Consider the following 17,656-nt stretch of genomic DNA (forward strand, 5'->3'; position numbering starts at 1 on the left):
CCCTCCTGCGCACGCGCCCCTTCCTCAGGGACCTGTCCTCCTTGTCCCACGGCAGGCGCGACCCCTGGAGAACCCCTTGCCTGTGGCTCCCCTGTCCCTGTTGAGCCCTTATATGTGCCCTACGCTCACGTGACTGTGCTCGTGTGTACGGACCCCACACGCTGCAGTTGGGTCGTCTCTTGGCTTTAACTCAAGTTTCTGAGCCTGGGGTCCCCACAAGCTCTGCTCGGGAGAGCACTGTGGATGCCACCCTGGACAGCCAGGCCAGCCCAGCCCGCACATGCTCCCGGCTGCCAGTCCAGTTACGAGCCCACGAGCCCTCCGAGGGTCCCAGCCGGGCCCACCTCCCAGCCCTGCCTCCTGCACCCCCCCCAGCCCTCTCCAGCAGTCAGCAAGGTGGCCCACATCTGAGGCCCCAGAGAAACCCTGCCTCATCCGTGTGCACTAGGCGGCTTGGAGAGGGGGCGAACTCTTTTGGGCTCCCCGGAGAGAAGGGCAAGTCAGACAACAGGCAGGAGGCAGGGGCCTCATGAGGACGGCGAGGAGCCGCTGGGCACTGCCCGCCCTGCACACCGCACGCACGTGCAGAACGCCTGGCGGGCGGCCGACGGACGGAGCATCCCTTTACCCACCTGCCAAAGGGGAAGCTCATCTTTCTCGACTTCTGTCCCTCCCTGTTCCAAAAGCCTCTTTGGGCACGGGACCACGGGTCCTCAGGGCACGGTGGCCGTGGCCCACGTGGCCGCTGGAGTGGGTAAGTGACCGTGGAAGTTGTGGCTGGCAGAGACCAGCTCGCATCGCAAGTGGCCCTTCGCAGCTGTCTAGTGTGAGCATGCCGGTGTCAGCACGGAGTCTTGGGACGTGCCGGGAACCGCCTGCTCTCTGCCCATTCGCCCGGGCGCAGGTCCGCGGTGGAGGAATCTGGCCAGGCCGGTGGCCCTGTCCTCTCCCAGAAGCCTGAGAACTTGCTCCCCCAGCCTTGCTGTGGACAGCCCCCCCCCAGCATCATCCCACACCCAGACTGGGGGAAGGGAGCCCAAGCAGGCTGGGATGTGGGGTGTCCCCGAGGAGCAGTCCGGCTCCTGCAGGAGGCTGCCTCCTTTGGCTCTCCTCCTGAGCAGTGGAAACCCCCCCCCATCTGCATGAAACAGGGGCCCGAATCCCAGATCCAGCCCCCCCAGCTCACACGTGGCCGTGGACCCCGAATCCTTCCCTTGCCACAAGGGATGCTGAGGAGGGAAATCAGGCATCTCGGGGAAGTAGTGTAGCTTTTCCGGGTAGTTACCCACACCTCGTACGATCTAATGAGCCGTCCCAGGCCCCGGTGGAGTGGCCGGGGCAGTTACTGAATGTGTCCCTACTGTTCACACGGCGAGAGGAGTTCCCTGATTTTTAGGACAGAAGTGGGCGTGTGCATGTGTGTGTGCGTGTGCACACACATGTGCCTTCTTGATTTTTCTCTGTGTGAAGGAGGGGCCCAGGCACTGTGTGCAGGGCTGAGCAGGGGTCGTGGGAGGCTGTCAGGGCTCGGGTGGAAAGCTGAGAACTATGCAGAGGGTCCCCGATGCGCGCGTGTGAGGCCGCCCACGAACGTGGTCTCCTAGACCCCTGCCAGCCCCTCGTGCTGCTCAAACGTCAAGCCACATCTCAGTGAGCAGCGCTGAATCCAGACCCTAGTGGCATTCACATTCCGTTGTCGTTCTCACGGAAATTAAGTGTGTAAAGATACCATATTTACTTTAAAAATCTATAAAGTCTTAGATGGGATAGGATGGCTCTATTAATACACATTACAATGGTCGTGTAAGCATTCACTGAAACAGATAAACTTGTTCCCTTCGACCCTCCAGATGCTGGGGACAGGACAGGACAGTATCGGGACACAGGAGGCACAGCGGGGCAGCCAGGAGCTCCTGGGGCAGAGGCATCGGTCTGGGGGGCTGTCCTGGGCAGTCCAGCTCCGAGCCCGGTCCCTCTGGCCCTGCTGAGTGGTCTCCCTGCACCTTCCTCCTTTTCTTTCTTTTGTTTGTTATTTCTTAAAGATTTTATTTGTTTGTTTTAGAGGGAGAGAGAGCGTGAGGAGGGGCAGGGGGAGCAGACTCTGAGCTGAGTGTGGAGCCCGACACGGGGCTCGATCGCACAATCCTGAGATCACGTCTTGAGGCGAAATCAAGAGTCGGACGCTTAACCCACTGAGCCACCCAGATGCCCCTCAGGTGGCTCATTTTAAAATCTCCCAGATTCCGTTCCACGGAGACGCGGACTCCTGCCCCTGCTGGAGGTTTCTGGGGACCCCTCTGCTCTCCCGCATGAAGACACGCACCTGAGCGCCAGCTGCCCCCTCCCCGCCACCCTGAGGGGTCAGGAAAACCCACCTACCACTTGAGCAGTGGCGGGGGTTGCTTTCCTGTGCTGGGGGAGGTGGGCCTATGACTGTCACCCGAGGACACACCTTCCCAGCTCCATTCCTGCCGGTTCTGGGGCCAAGCTAGGGTTGCACTAGACAGCCTGGGCCCTCTGCCCTGGCCTGGCCTCCACCGCCTCCTTAGAGGCCACGGTGGTGTGGGAGGGACGGCATGGGAGAGGTCTTTTACCCCCGCGTCCCACGCCCCCTACCAGCAGCCCTGGACAGAAGCCCTGGAGAGCTCTTGCCCCAGCGGGGGATCTGCTGCTGCTTCCAGATGCCACCTGCAGCGGCCACCTTCCGCCTGCCCCCAGGGACGGCCCCTCCAGAGCGGGGGAGCAGGCAGCACAGTGCGTGGAGAGGCCGCACGCCCAGAGGGACCGGAGCCCGCACTGGCTGCTGCTTCCTCTTGCGTGTCGGCCTCAGTTTCCCCCTCGGATGCCCTTCCAGAGAAGTGAAGTAGTCACTGAGAGGGAAACCTTCACGGGCAGCTTCCAGGATCCTGGAGCTCCGCTCTGCCTGGCTGGGAACCACAGTCACCTGGCGGGTTCCGGGGCTCCTCCGCCGGACGGGCCTGCGTTCCCCCTCCCACACACCTGACCGCCTGGACCTGTCCGCTCTGCCTCCCCACTCCCCGGCCCCTGGCTACTTGGGCCCCTCCTCTCAGTTGGCAGATTAAATGAAGGGAGATTTGCATAGCAATAAAAAGGTAATTAAAATCACCAACACATGAAAAGCCCATTATAAGATTCCCTGGGAAGGATGCCTCCACTGGTCAGGAAGCCTCGGGGAGAGGCGGGGCTGTCACGCCAATTAAGGGAGCCTGTTCCTGTCCATTCTCCTCGCTGGGGATTGCAAACAGAGATTCTAATCGCCCCGGGGCCAAGCTGTTTGACCCCAGTGAACTCGTAAACATCCTGCTCACCATTAAGGGTGACCGAAGGTGTCTCCACGGCCTGGCATCGGAGGCCCAGTGCAGACCCGGCCGAGGCAGAGGCCGCCGCTCCCACTTCTCCAACCCAATGGCTCTTCCCCGAGTCTGATTGCATTTCAAGGTCGGAATCACGTGTGTCCGCGTGTGGGTCTATTTGTTGTTCATGGCCACTTGGAAAGAATGTGTGTGTGTGTGTGTGTGTGTGTGTGCATACGCACACTGATAAAACCAACATACCATCCGGTTATTGTCCAGTGATATTACATTAGAGCTTTCTGGGAACTTCATGACCGGCGGGAATCCCGGCAGCTTCTGTGTAACGACTTGCGTAAAGGACACCCCGTCGGCCGTGATGGGCACCCAGAGCTCAGACCCACGGGCCCCAGCGGGCATCTCACGGATCAGGCATCTGCAGGAATCCGAGCGGGGGATGCAATGGCCCCCATCCCCACCCCGTGATTCTGTTCTGGAAAGCCGGTGGAGAAGCCTCGGCCTCCGTCTGGGACCCCTTGTGTCCTACACACTCGTTCCTCGTGGAGGAGAACCTGTCAGGCTGAATGAGACCTGGCCTGCGATGAGACCTGGCCTGCGGCCTACTGGCTCTACCCTCCCCCCCACACCCCAGACGCTGTTCCCGGCCAGGGGGAGCGTGCAGAGGTCCAGGGACCCTGAGACATCAGCGTTCTTCTGCCGGAACCTGGACCCGCGGCATGTCCATCACCCGGGCCGTGCTCCCTGACCTCCTTTTTGATGATGGCAGGGACCTAAGCTAGACCCCTGCCCCGGCCTGGGCTGCTTGGGTCGGCCGTCCACTCACCCATCCATCCACCCACCCACTCGTTCCATGGTCTGCTCACTGAGCCATCATCTCTCAAGCCCCTGCTGTGTGTCATGGGCTGGGTCCCCACGGGGGGTGAAAACGAGTCGGAGCTGGTCTCTGGTTTCCAGGTGTTCGATACCAAATATGGGCAACGGCCTGCGCCAGCGTTCGTTTATTCCTTTTCTTCCCTCCCTCTTCCCCCTCCCCCCTCCCTGTCTCCCACCCCTCCCTCCCCCTCCCTCCTCCCTCCCCCCTCCCTCCCTCCCCCCTCCCTCCTCCCTCCCTGTCTCCCACCCCCTTCCTTCCTTCCTCTCTGTCTTCCTCCCTTTCCTTCCTCTCCTTCAGCAAGTGTCATGGACCAGGTGCGGACCACAGGATAGTGAGCAAGGAAGATAGTCTTTGCTCTCATGGAGCTTACATTCTAGTGGGAAAAGCAAAAAGTAAGGAAAGGACATGCGGACTGGCAAACGCTAAAAGGTAAAGAGAACGACTGTGGAAGGTGCTGTGTTATAATACAGCGCTCGGGCGAGGCATTCGATGAGGGGATATTTGAATATTGTCTCTAAAGATGACGAGGGAGCCATGGCTGTGTCAGGAGAAGGGCATTCGAGATAGAGGGCAGCAAAGAAAAGACGCCAGGGTGGGGGTGTGGCTGGAGAGGAGAAGGCAATAGAAAGAAGGATAGGATAGGGTTTTAGAGAAACTGTGTGTGTGTGAGAAGGTACTTCAGACCAGGGAGAACTTTCTAGGCCATTGTAAGGACTTGGGATCTTATTCTGAGTGAAAGGGAAGCCCCTGGAGGGTTTGAACAGAGCGAAAGGAGACATGACTTGTACGTTAGCAGGATCGTCCTAGGCTCTATGTAGACAGCAAACTGATGGGGGGAGGCAACAGAGGGGACGGGCGAGGGAAGGAGCTGGGAGGGGGAGGGGGAGGGGAAACAAGGCCATGACCCCCGTGAAATGACGGTGGAGGCACGAATGTGCCAGCAGACGGGTAACGGGCAGTGAGTGATTGGACACTTCTGATAGATCTTCAAAGTAAGGCATTTTCTTCCGAGTTAGATGTAAGGTGTGACATAAAGAGAGAAATCAAAACCGTCTCTAAGCTGTTTCACATAAGAAAATGTTGGAAGTAGCTGTCCTTTACTAAGATGGGGAAGAATGCGGGAGAGCAGATATTTTTGGGATGGAGACGCAATGCTGGTTACGGTCATGTTAAGTTTGACTGACTTTAAGACATTTACGTGTTAGACATTTGGACCTAGGAATCTCACTCAGAGGAAAAAAAATCAGGCTGGGGAATGGTTTCACTTTGGAAGTGGGTTTGGAGAAAAGAGCTGACCTGGTGGTGAATCCCAGGAGAACTCCAATACCGAGAGGCAGGTCAGCAGAGGGAAAGCAGCAAAGGACACCGTGAAAGAGGGCCCAGCAGAGCAGGAGAGGACGTCCGCGCGAGCCAGGTGGGGAGGGTGCGCAGAACGGTGGGAGGAGGCCCCTTGCACGCAGCAGGGTGCAGGACGCGGGGGGCGCCACGTGACCCTTGCGTCTAGCAACGTGAAGACACCACAGGCGCTGTTTTGGTCGAAGGGTGGGAGAAAATTTTGCAGGGATTCAGGGGGTAACGGAGGGAGGAAAAGTGGGAACCGATGGAGAGGATTGACGAGGGGTGCACTGCACATCGGGGGAGAGGGCTGATCTCTGCGCGCACACACAGGTGTGTCTGTGCATTCCACACTCACACACCCATTTCATGCGTATGAGAGACATTCGTAACAGAATCCTGTGATTCAGTCGAGTGCAGAAATCTGATGACGGGGGGATAGAGGCAAGATATGGTCTGCTGACCCCAAGAAACAGGCAGACAGTGGTCCACTGCGGTACATGCAGGCCAGCCCGGGCAGGACACACCCCAAAGTCTGGGGCACCTGGGGTGCTGTCCGTGGTGCTGAACGTGGTCTGTCACCTGCCACCCGGGGAGCTGTCCGTGGTGCTGAACGTGGTCTGTCACCTGGCACCCGGGGTGCTGTCTGTGGCGCTGAACGCTGCTTGGCTCCGGCCAAGATCACACTCCACACTCGTGTGCCCGGAGGGGGTGTTCAGCACACGATTTACGGTTTGGCATTTAACTACATCAGTCTGTATATTTAATTGCTATTTTATCACCCATTAAATCATGAACATTACATAATTTATTGGATGTCATCAATACTGGAGGGAATGGAATACAGGGGAAAGGAGAATGGGAGGACTGGAGGGGTTAGCTCTTCACGTAGAGGCCATGACATGCCAGGCATAGCTCTGGGCAGCACTCGCAGGTCATCTCCTGTGGTTACCATGGCCACACTGAGAGGTGAGTGCTTGGAACACCATCCTTTCTGTGCGGTTCAGGGGAGTTCAGTGTGTGTGGGTGTGGACAGCAAGTGAGGGGGAGGCACTGAGATGGATTAGAATCCAGGTCTGTCTCCATGCCCTTGTGTGCGTCATGACCTTACTACCCCCGTGGAAGATCGCTACTCCCATCCCCTTCCTTAATGGCTTTCCTGAGGTCGGCAGGGCACAGGACAAAGACAGGGGTCAGTTTGTGCAACCAGAAGAAACTTGGGGAGGCTCCATCTTGTGTTAATGACAGGTATCATGGAAGGAGCTTCATGCAAAGTCTCAAATTCATCTCAAATTCACTTCATTTCATAAAGTGAAAATGTCCTCAGTCCACTCCCACATTAAACGTCATCAATAGCTTTCCCCCAGTGGAACTACTTTCCTTCAGTGCAGTCATTCACATCCTCTGTGGTGACCAGTGGAACTTCTCCAGGGAAGATGGGATGCTGGCCATAAGACGGCGGCTCAGATGTCCTGCTGTAGGAAGCGTGACTGACGGACCCAGCAGTTTCCCTTCTGAACCCACAGCTGTGTTTGCAACAAGACGGCCAATCCTTCTGCTCCCCCCTTTTTAATAGGCAACAAATGTACAAAAGAGCCGAGGTGTCTGCGTGCCTTCACCTTCTCTAGCCCACCCTTGATCCCACAGATGTTTCCCCAGTAAATGTCCTGCACATCTAACCCCCTCCTGGCACTCATTTCTTAATGGATCCAGATGAGCTCAGACAGGTAGAGCTAACTTGTAAATGGGGCTGCTGCACCAGAGCTGCTTCTTACCAAGGTCTCAGTGGCCATTTCTCTGTGTGCAGTGGTGTGCATGTGTGTGTGTGCATGTGTGTGCGCACGGCCCTGATAAATCAGGGATCCTCATTCTAGATCAAGGTTCTTTCAACACCTATGTTGCAAGGATTCCACTAATTACCAGAACTCCCCATTATATGGCACCAATAATTGACTGATTATAAGGCAAAGGATGGATTACCACCATCCCACCTCTTCGTAACTTCCTCTCGTTTCTCACAAAACGTCCCTCATAGGTCTCCACTTCTTAGGGTTGGGTCTAACATGGGTTGAAGGTCATCTGATCAACTCCCTCTCTTTGCAAGCATTCTGTGCCATGTGGCTGGACAGAGAGGGTTGAGGTCCCAAGGGCGTACAGGGAAAAGGAGCCTGGCATCAGCATGCGGCCCTACGTGATGTTCTACGTCGACCTTTCACCAGAGAATCTGCAGTGGCCTCAGTTAATTATAAAATAACACTTTGTTTCCTTGCATATATTAGGCCGCACTCCATGAAATTGTCATTTTTGTGGTTCAAGAACATCGAATGTCAGTGATTTGCCGTGGCTCACTGTGGGATCATCCTTGAGAATCTTGTTGGGGGAATGAACTGAGGAGGAGGTTGGCATGGTGAGATTCAGACACTCTTGGGTCCCTGGCCCTAATACCAGCAAATATCACCCAAATCAATCTCTTCCCAACCAGGTCTGCACAAATCCTGCCCACCCACTGGGGTGAAGATGCAGCATTAACTTTATTCCTGAATTCCAATCACAAAAAAGAGCAGTTGTTTTCTAAAATAAAAGGGCATTTATGACGCTCCTGAGGACTTTCTTAACTATGCCAGAAGGCAGTACCCAAAGGGAAGGGACGAAAGTAAACCTCGATTCAGAGGAATAAAAGGGCGGAGCCTGGGCGAGTGCGGGAAGGACTGACTGCAGAGATGCGTCCCTCATCCCGGGGACCCGGGATTGCTCACCGAATCCGCAGCTCATGTCATCCACCAGGTCCCCAACAACCATCGTCTCCGTTCTTCATCCTGAATCCCAAACTCCTTTCCTCCCACCCACTTAGTTTCCAAATCGAAACCTGGGGCCCTCCCTTCTCCCTCATCCCATGTCAGCCCCTCACCAACTTCCGTCCCATCTGCCTCTGAACTCTGGAAGGAATCGGTCTGCTTGTCTCCACCCGCTGTCTCTACTCTGGTCAGGGTCGCCACCGGTCCCCGTCCCGATGACAGTGATGGAACCCTCACCAGGCAGGCCTCACATTCTATTCCCAAGAATTTTACCCCCCACCACCAAGCCAGCGCAGCCTTGAAGGAGTGAAGCCAACTGTACCCGAGCATCAGTAACTGCCCACAGTTTTTCCTGCTTCCAGAAGAAAATCAAAGTCATGGATATCGGCAGCAGCTCATCCTGCGCTCTCCGGCCTCACGTCTCACCCAGCCCGCCGTCTCCCAGGCATGCTGAGCTGTCCCCTGCCTCTTTGCCTTCAGGGGGCTGCCGATCCCTCTCCCCAAAGAACCTCTTCTCTCCCTCTCTTTCCCTGCCCGGCTCTGACCCATCCTTTAGGACTTCCTGCGTCGGCCTTTGTGCTCCCCTATCTCAAACTGAATTCGACACCATCTGTCATCGCTGGGTCTGTGTGACGGCCTCCTCTCTTGAACAAACTCTCTGAGGGCGAGGGCCGCCCTTACGTGCCTTTGTGCTCCTAGAAGCTCCTTCAGTGGCTGATGCACAGACTGGCTCTCCTGGAAATTATGCTGTGCATGAACATTACTGCTGTCACCAAGACCCGTCCCTGAGACCGCCGCCCCCTGGCTGTGCACCCCGGCACAGCAGAGCCAGACTTCGCTTCCCAGCACAGCCCTTCCCGCGGGCATGTGGGTCCTGACAGGAGGGGGGACGCGACAGGAGTCGATGATGGAGGGCACAGTGTCGGGCCTCAAGTGTCCGCTGCAAGAGGGAGTTTTAGGGGCTCTGACCCCTCTGCAGCACTGTAAATCTGGTAACCGAGGGTGAGGCGCAGATGCTCGCTATGAAAAGGGATCGCGCTCCTGCTACTTCTCAACTGTGGTTGGAATCCGTCTTTACGGAGAGATGGAAGGGATGCGTGTGTGTGCGTGTGTGTGTGCGTGTGTGCGTGTGTGCGTGTGTGTGCGTGTGTGCATGTGTGCGTGTGTGCGTGCATGTGTGCATGTGTGCGTGTGTGCATGTGTGCGTGTGCGTGCGTGTGTGCGTGTGTGCGTGCGTGCGTGTGCGCGTGTGTGCATGTGTGTGCGTGTGTGTGTGTGTGCATGTGTGTGCCCATACCCCACACAGAGAGGAGGAGGGGTGTGTATGCGTACCCTGTTTATAGGGAGAAGACAGCATCCTCAAGCAGAAAGAACCACATCAGAGGCTCCTGTGATAAGGGTTTGTGTCCCCTTCCCCAGCCCTGTGACTCTGTGGGGCGTCACGTCGTGGAGCTGGAGCTTTGGTTTGAGCAGATTCAAATTCTACTTCTGTTCTCTGGCCACGAGGGTCCTGTGTGCCGCCTGAACGCTGAGCGCTGGGTTCTCCATGTGGAAAATGGGGTTCGCTGCGAGGTGCTAGGGAGACTGAGTCTGGGTCCTTAAATTCAGAGGGTGCCCATGTCTCTCGTGGGGACTAGGGGATGCTGGTTCCACTTACCCACGCAGGTGCCCGTTGCATGCAGACGGTAAGCTGGGCGTCACCAGTTAGACCACGTCAGTCTCCTTCCGTCTCTGGCTGGCACCTTGCCTGGCAGTGAGGGCCCCCACAGTGTTCACTGAATCCGTCCCTACGGGCTGATTTATCTCCGATGCACCACATCCTCCTGGCGTCCCTGGGCCCCAGAACCTCAGACGGGGGACCTGCTGACGGCCTTCTCCTCTGATTAGCTCCGCACGTCAGACTGCAAATTGGCAAAACTGTCAGACAAGCAGCAGCAGAAAAAAAAAGTTTTTAATTAGTTCTTCCTAAAGATCAGGAGACGTGGTAAAAGAAAAATGCTTGAATCCGCACGTGGTTCTTTGAACTATAATTAGTCTGTTGGATGTAAGAGCCCATTAGCTCCCCTGCGAGCTGCTGCGAAGTTGGGAGGAGGAAGGGAGTCTGGGGGGGGCGGGGGAGGGTCCCCGTGTCCAAGCAGAGTCGAACGGTTGGGGTCTCACGTGCGTGGGCTCATCCCGCACTTCAGGGGTCCTCAGCGAGGTGGAGGCCACACCGGGGAGAGAGCAGTGTCTGCTCCCAGACAGTCCCGTCCGACGGAGGAGCGCTCTCTCCGGGCACCAGCGTCTGTCCGGGCTGGCAGCGGGAGGCCGTGCGTCCAGGTACTCAGGGAGCAGAGAAGGAGTGACCCCCCGCCCCGGGTGTGTCTCAGCCCCTCCTGGAACCCCGAAGAGTTAGGGCTGGACTCTGCATGGGTCTCTGAATCCCCTCACAGGGGGTCCTCGTTAGGTAGCCGAGTCGGGGAGAGGGAGCCGAAAGGGTCCTTTGAAAGTCGGCCCGACGCCCACCTTCCGAGAACCTTCCCACAAGCCTGCCCCTTGTCACGGCCTTTTCCTTCTGCGGATTTGGCATCAGACGCTAACCGGACCCACCAACACGCTGTGAACACACACACGGCAAGGCCACGGGCTACATCGTAACCAACTTACTTCTCACCCCCAGAGCCTCGGTTTACAGAGGAGGAAACAGAAGGACCAAGCCTCAGAGGACCTGGTCCAGGTCACCAGAGTGAGGGGCAGAGCTTGACCTGCAGCCCCTGCTGTGGCCCCAGATCCCGCATGTTCCCCAACACCCAGCGCCCCGTTCCCATGGCCTGTCTGCTCTCTGCCGGCCTTCGGGGCAACACTGAAGGCTGTCTAGCAACCCTCGAACCGCCCCACAGCAGGGCAGGAAGATGGGGCCCCTGACACCGAGGATGCTTGCGGGGCTCCCCACGGTGCGGGGCTGGCGATCGAAGAGCTGCGATCTGAACTCACCTCTCGGGACGGCGGTACCCGGCCTGGGTGCGGCCCCAGCACTGCCCAGACTGGACTCCCTGGTCATCTACTCCACACAACTACTGGGCATTTTAGGTAAGTGGGATACACATTCAGAAAAAAATGCGTGAATCCTAAGCGAACAGGTGGTGAGACTTTACGAAGTGAACTCCGCCGCGTAGCCGCCAGGCAGGGGGAGAGATAGAAGTCTTCCTGCCCTGGAAGGCTCTGTTCCCATCACCAGCCCAGGGGCAGCCACCGTGCCCGCGTCACATACCAGGTTAGAACTTCAGATCTTCATATAAATTGAATCATATACCCTGTAGCCTTCTGCACCGGCTTCTTCCTCCTGAAATTATGTTAATGAGTCACCCATGTTGCTGTAAGTAGCAACACGCCCTTCCTTGTTTCCCTGTGTTACTCACACATGACTACACAGAGTTACTTAGCCGGCCTCCAGCTGCACAATATTATCATTTCTATCTTTCAGTTATTATAATTAGATCTGCTCTAGACCTGCACGCGCACGTCTGCCGATGAACACACACCGGTTCTGGTGGGTGCACATCCAGGAGTGGCAGTCTGGTCCCAGACGACATGCGCTCAGCTGTCGTGGGCTCTGGCGAACCCTTCTTCACGGGGCTTGCTCTGATGTACCCTCCCATGGGCTGCGGATTTTTAGTTACTGCTCGTCCTAGCCAACATTTAGGATTTAAAAATTTGGCCATGCTCGGGGCACCTGGGTGGCTCAGTTGGTTAAGCGTCTGTCTTTGGCTCAGGGCGTGATCCCGGGGTCCTGGGCGTCAGGCTCCCTGCTCAACGGGGAATCAGCTTCTCCTCCTGCATCCCCTGCCGCTCGCTCGTGCTCTCTGTCTTTCTCACACTCTCAAATAAATATTCTTTTATTTATTTGTTTATTTATTTATTCATTTTAAAAAAGATGTTATTTATTTGACAGAGAGAGACACAACGAGAGGGAACACAAGCAGGGGGAACAGAGAGAGAGGAGGAAGCAGGCTCCCGCTGAGCAGAGAGCCTGATTTGGGACTGGATCCCAGGACCCTGGAATCATGACCTGAGCTGAAGGCAGAGGCTTAACGACTGAGCCCCCCAGGGGCCCCCCAAATAAATAAAATCTTAAAAAAATACTTGGCCATTCTGTGCAGTGGTACTATTTTGTGATTTTTAATGTACATTTTCTTGACAACTAAGGAGATTGAGGACACTTGCTTATTGTCCAGTTCGACACCATCCCCGGAAAGTTCCTATTCGAGCTACTTGTGCCGTTTTTTAAAAAAAAAATTGGGTTGTTTGTGTTTTTTTCCTCTTGATTTATAGAAGCTCTCTTTTAAATATATTCTGAGTAGGAGTCCCCTGATGGACGTAAATCCTTCATTCTAACAAAGTATAATGCATTCGTCTTCTCTTTCATGGTTAGTGGCTGCCTCGGGGTCATGAGGAAAGTGCCCTTCGTTACTTTCCGGAAGTTTTACTGCTTCCGTCTTCACATTTATGTCTCAGAAATCGCGGAGCGGGGGTTCTGATGTGGTTTGTAAACAGCTTTCCAAGGGCGCTGGGTGAGGGCCGGCTTCCCCCACACGCGTGTCCGTGGCCCACGCCATTTCTTGAAAAGACTGTTGTTGTCCACGGAAGGGCGGAGGCGCTTTGTCCAAAATGGTGTTTTCTTTGTGGGAGTATTTTCACCTGCAGCTTCATATTTTTTTAAGTGATAAAGGGCGAGGCCAGTTTTTGTCTCTTCCGAGAACTCAACTCTGGTTACTGGTGTACTTAAAGAATTGGTGAATTTTGTCCGAGTGGTCAGATCTAGGGCGTCAAGGTCACATTCTTCACCGTGCTTCAATGTCCACGAGATCTGTAATGATGGCTTCTGTCTCACTTTGCGTATCCGTAATTGTCTCCTCTCTTTTTCTGATCAGTCTGGTTAGAAGCTTGCCGATTTTAGTAATCTTCTGAGCACATTGGTGTTTGGTCCCATGAGCCTCCTGGACCTCTTCCCAGTCCCTGCTTGGCTGACTTCCTCCTCGCCTTCCTGCCTGCCTTCTGCCTACTTCCCATCTCCTCCGCGCTCAACTGCTGGCTCTCCCGGGTGAAAGCGGTGAGCTTTGACTGGAAAGCCCTCTCCTCTGCTAATGTTGGTCTGTAAGCTATAAATCTCCCTCTTCCTAGCATTTCAGTGGCATTTTACAAATTCTGATGTGTTCTGTTCTAGCTTTCATTCAGTTCCAAATACTTCCTAATTTCCCTTTGGGTTTCTTTGCTGATGCAATGGGTTATTTGCAAGTGCGTTATTTGACTTCCAAATATTTGGACACTTTCCAGAAATCTTTTTACTATCGATTTCTCATTTAAGTTCATTGTGGTCACAGCACATACTTTATACAACCTGATTCGTCTTAATGCATCGAGATCTTGTTTCAACGGCCCGGAATTGGTCTGTCCTGGTGAACGTTCCACATGCGCTCAGAGAGAGCGTGTGTGACAAATCTCACTCAGGCCACGTCGGTGAACAGCCTGTCCCCGTCCTCTGAGCCCTGCCTGGCTACGTGTGCCTGTTCCACCTGCAGTGGAAAGACGGGGGTTGAAATCGCACTGTTCTTGCGGATTTGTCTGTTTTCCCTGCGTTTCTAGTGGTTTCTGCTCCGTGCGCTCTGGACGTCTGTTATTAAGTGCATAAACATGCAAGGTTGTTAAGTTCTGATGAGCCGACCCTTCGTCATTTGAAATGAGCTTTTAAATCTCTGGCGACGCTCTTTGCTCCGAAATCTACTCCGTCTGACCCGGCAGCCCGCTCGCTCAGACGGACGCCGGCGCGGCACGCGGCTGTCCGTCATGCGCGCATCCTTCCCCAGCCTCCTCGCCGGACCGCTTGCTGCAGGCAGCACGAGCTCGGGTCTGCTCATCGAATCCGAAAACCTCTGCCTTTACTGGGGTGTTGGGAGCACTGATTATTGATAATATTTGGTTTAATCTATCTTTTGACAGATACCGTCTCAGGTTTGTCTTCTCAGCCGTCCACGTCCCTCTTCCGACCTCGCGCGACGAAGCAGTTGACGCCCCGGAGGCCCCGTTTGGTGCTCCCACACGGCCACAGCGTCGCTCGCCGTGTCCAGTCTTCTCTCTGTCGCACTGTGGGTTTCACCTGTCGGTGCCGGATCTTCTTGTGTCCCTACAAGCATTTTTGAGCTTTGTTCTGGGATCCTGTTGCATTACTCGGAAATCGTTTCATCCCTTGGGTTTTCTGTTTTGTTGGTCTGGACCCGTCAGTCCCATCTGGTCTAGAAGTAATTATTCCCCGTGACTGAGGCCAGATTTCTGGATAACCGTGAGCTCTCGCAGGCTGACTGTTGGGATGAGAAATATGCCCGACGTCCCCTGCCCTGGGTGAGCCCTGGGACCCCTTCTAATGCCCTTTCTTCCCTCAGCCTGCGCCGACCCCGCACGCGCGCCATTTTACTCCTAGTAAGTCGGTCCTTCAAACCGACACCCAATTGTTATCATTTTTGCTTTAAAATGTCACCTTAATATTTTTAAAATAGATTTTATTTATTTATTTGGCAGAGAGACAGCAAGAGAAGGAACACAAGAAGGGGAGTGGAGAGGGGGAAGCAGGGTCCCCGCTGAGCAGGGAGCCTGATGCGGGTCTCGATCCCAGGAGCCCAGACCATGACCTGAGCCAATGGCAGATGCTTAATGACTAAGCCACCCGGGCCCCCCATAAAGTGTCATCTTAACCTTGTAAAAACCTTTTCATTGTTAGACAAAATACAGATACAGACAGGACACAAAGAAACGCGTAGCTTATGTTTCCCAGGCAAGCGTTCTGGTCACCACTGCCAGGGTGAGAAATGGAACACGGTCCGCAGCAGGGAGCCCCACCCCCAGCCTCGCCTCCGCTGAGCATCCCTCTCCCTCCACACACACAGCCCTGCAGGGAACCGCTACTCTGATTTTCATAGTGATGACATCTTTCATAGGAAAGAGCTTTCTGATTCACAGGCTGAGTCCCTGGATGTTACAGCATAGCCTTGCCCAATTTTTAAAATGTGACATGCCCTCTCCATTTCTTTTATTCCATAAGTCCCTCCTGTTTTCCTGATTCCCTGCCACAATCCGCAGGGCAGCCTGATTCCCCTGCCTTCCAGACTCTCCCTGTCTGGACTTCACTGACAGCAACCCCAGCACGTTCCTCTGCCCTTTGTACTTTCTGCATTTTGACTGCTAGATCCAGATCCTGGGTCAGACGCGGGCTTAATCCCTTTCTGAAGACATTATTTGGTCTTTGGCCAGACTGACGGAGGCGTGGGATTGCTGATTGTATCTCCCTTTGCTATGTGAGCAGCCACAGATTTTTAACGCCTGTGCCCACGAATTCATGTGCAGTTGCAAAGGGGGAATACCCTAATCCTGTCGTCTCTTTTCCTTACTATTTGTCACCTGACTTTTCAAGAATTTAAGGGAAACGTCATCTTAGGTACCTACATGCTGACCCCCTGCAGGATTACCTCCTTTCCTGTCGCCGCAGGAGACTTCCTCTGTCCGCCTTCCGGGGTGCCTTGATGGAGACGCTCAGCCTTCGTCTCCATAAAAAGGTCTTCTTTTGACCCCCACCATGGAACGTATTTTCCTGGTTATTGAATTCTCAGTCACCATTTAAAGATGGCCTCGGTGTTTCTGCTGAGACACCGGCTGGCATTTTTGTCTTTGCCTGTGTTTCCGGAGTCCCCTCCGCGGTCCACGCACCTTCCCCACCTTGCCTTTGGCTGTAGAGCTCGGCGTTGGGCTACGATGCGCCGATCGCGCCCAACGGCCTTTCCTTTGTGTTTATTTTGCTCTGTTTTGCTGAGTTTCTTGATGTGATAGACCAGGGTTTTAATCACACTGATGAAATTTCAGATTCTATAGACTCAACGTTTCCTCCCCTTCTCAGTCACGCTGGCTGCATCACTTCCTGCTGTCCCGTAGGTAAATGCTGCTCCGTTTTTTATTTTGCCTCACTTTGTCCATGCTCGCGGGTACTCACGTCCACAGCAATTCTGAACGACAACAGCAAAATTCAAAACAGAAACCTGTCCTCGGGGCGCCTGGGTGGCTCAGTGGGTTAAGCCACTGCCTTCGGCTCAGGTCATGATCTCAGGGTCCTGGGATCGAGTCCCGCATCGGGCTCTCTGCTCAGTGGGAAGCCTGCTTCCCCACCCCCCTCTCTGCCTGCCTCTCCGACTACTTGTGATCTCTGTCTGTCAAATAAATAAATAAAATCTTTAAAAAAAAAAAAAAGAAAGAAACCTGTCCTCAAGTTTACTGGACTTGCCCTGCTTTTCTTCGGAGTCGGGTGAGTTTTTCCATCCGCGTCTAGAGCTTTGAGAGCTCTCCTAAAGTTTCCCAGCCTCTTCCCTCCCTATGTCCACTTTCACCTACAGGTACGGGAGCGGTTATCACAGACGCTCATCATCAGGGAAATGCAAATCGAAACCGCAGTGCGTTATCACTCATTTTGGCGAGGGCCGGAAAGACAAGAAATAACACGTTGAGGTGAGGCTGTGGAGGAAGGGACCGCTGTTCAGGGCTGGTGGTAACAGCCACGGTGGAACTCCTATGGAAAAAGGTACGGAGGCGCCTCAAAAAATTAAAACCAGAAATACCCCATGACCGTGTAAATCCACTTCTGTCTGTCTACCCATACACACAAAAATGCCAAATTTGAAAAGATATATGAACCCCGAAGTTCACTGCCATGTGTTATGTAGCCAAGCTATGGAAGCAACCTGTGTCCGTCAATGTATGAGTAAATAAAAAAATATATATATAATAATTTAAAAAACCAGTTATCGCAGACATTTTAAAGCTTTTGCCTTCTAATTTCAACGTATGGACCACGTGCAGATCTGTTTTTATTAACTGTTTTCTTCCTTTTGACCTTGTACGACAGATTCCTGCTTCATGTCATGTTGATCTCTTTTGTTTTCTTTTAACTGAAATATAATTAACACGTAACTCTGTGTCTGTGGAAGGTGTGCAGCTCTCTGGTTTGATGCATTTGTACACTGCGACGTGATTACTACCGTAGCATTAGCTAACACCTCTATCGTGTCACATAATTATCATTTCTTTTTCCTGCTGGGAAAAATTAAGATCCAGTCTCTTAGCAACTCAGAAGCTTAGGATACATTATCATTGACTGTGACCCCTGTGCTCTGCATTAGCGCTCCAAGACTACTCATCTACCAGCTCCAGGTGTGTGCCCTTAGGTAACACCTCCCCCGTTCCGTGGTCCCTGTTCGTTTTCGTAATGGACACTGTGGACCGGGAGTCATACATTCTCCAGATTC

Source organism: Mustela nivalis (genome assembly GCF_964662115.1).
Source record: "Mustela nivalis genome assembly, chromosome: 2".
In the NCBI taxonomy this organism is placed as follows: Eukaryota; Metazoa; Chordata; class Mammalia; order Carnivora; family Mustelidae; genus Mustela; species Mustela nivalis.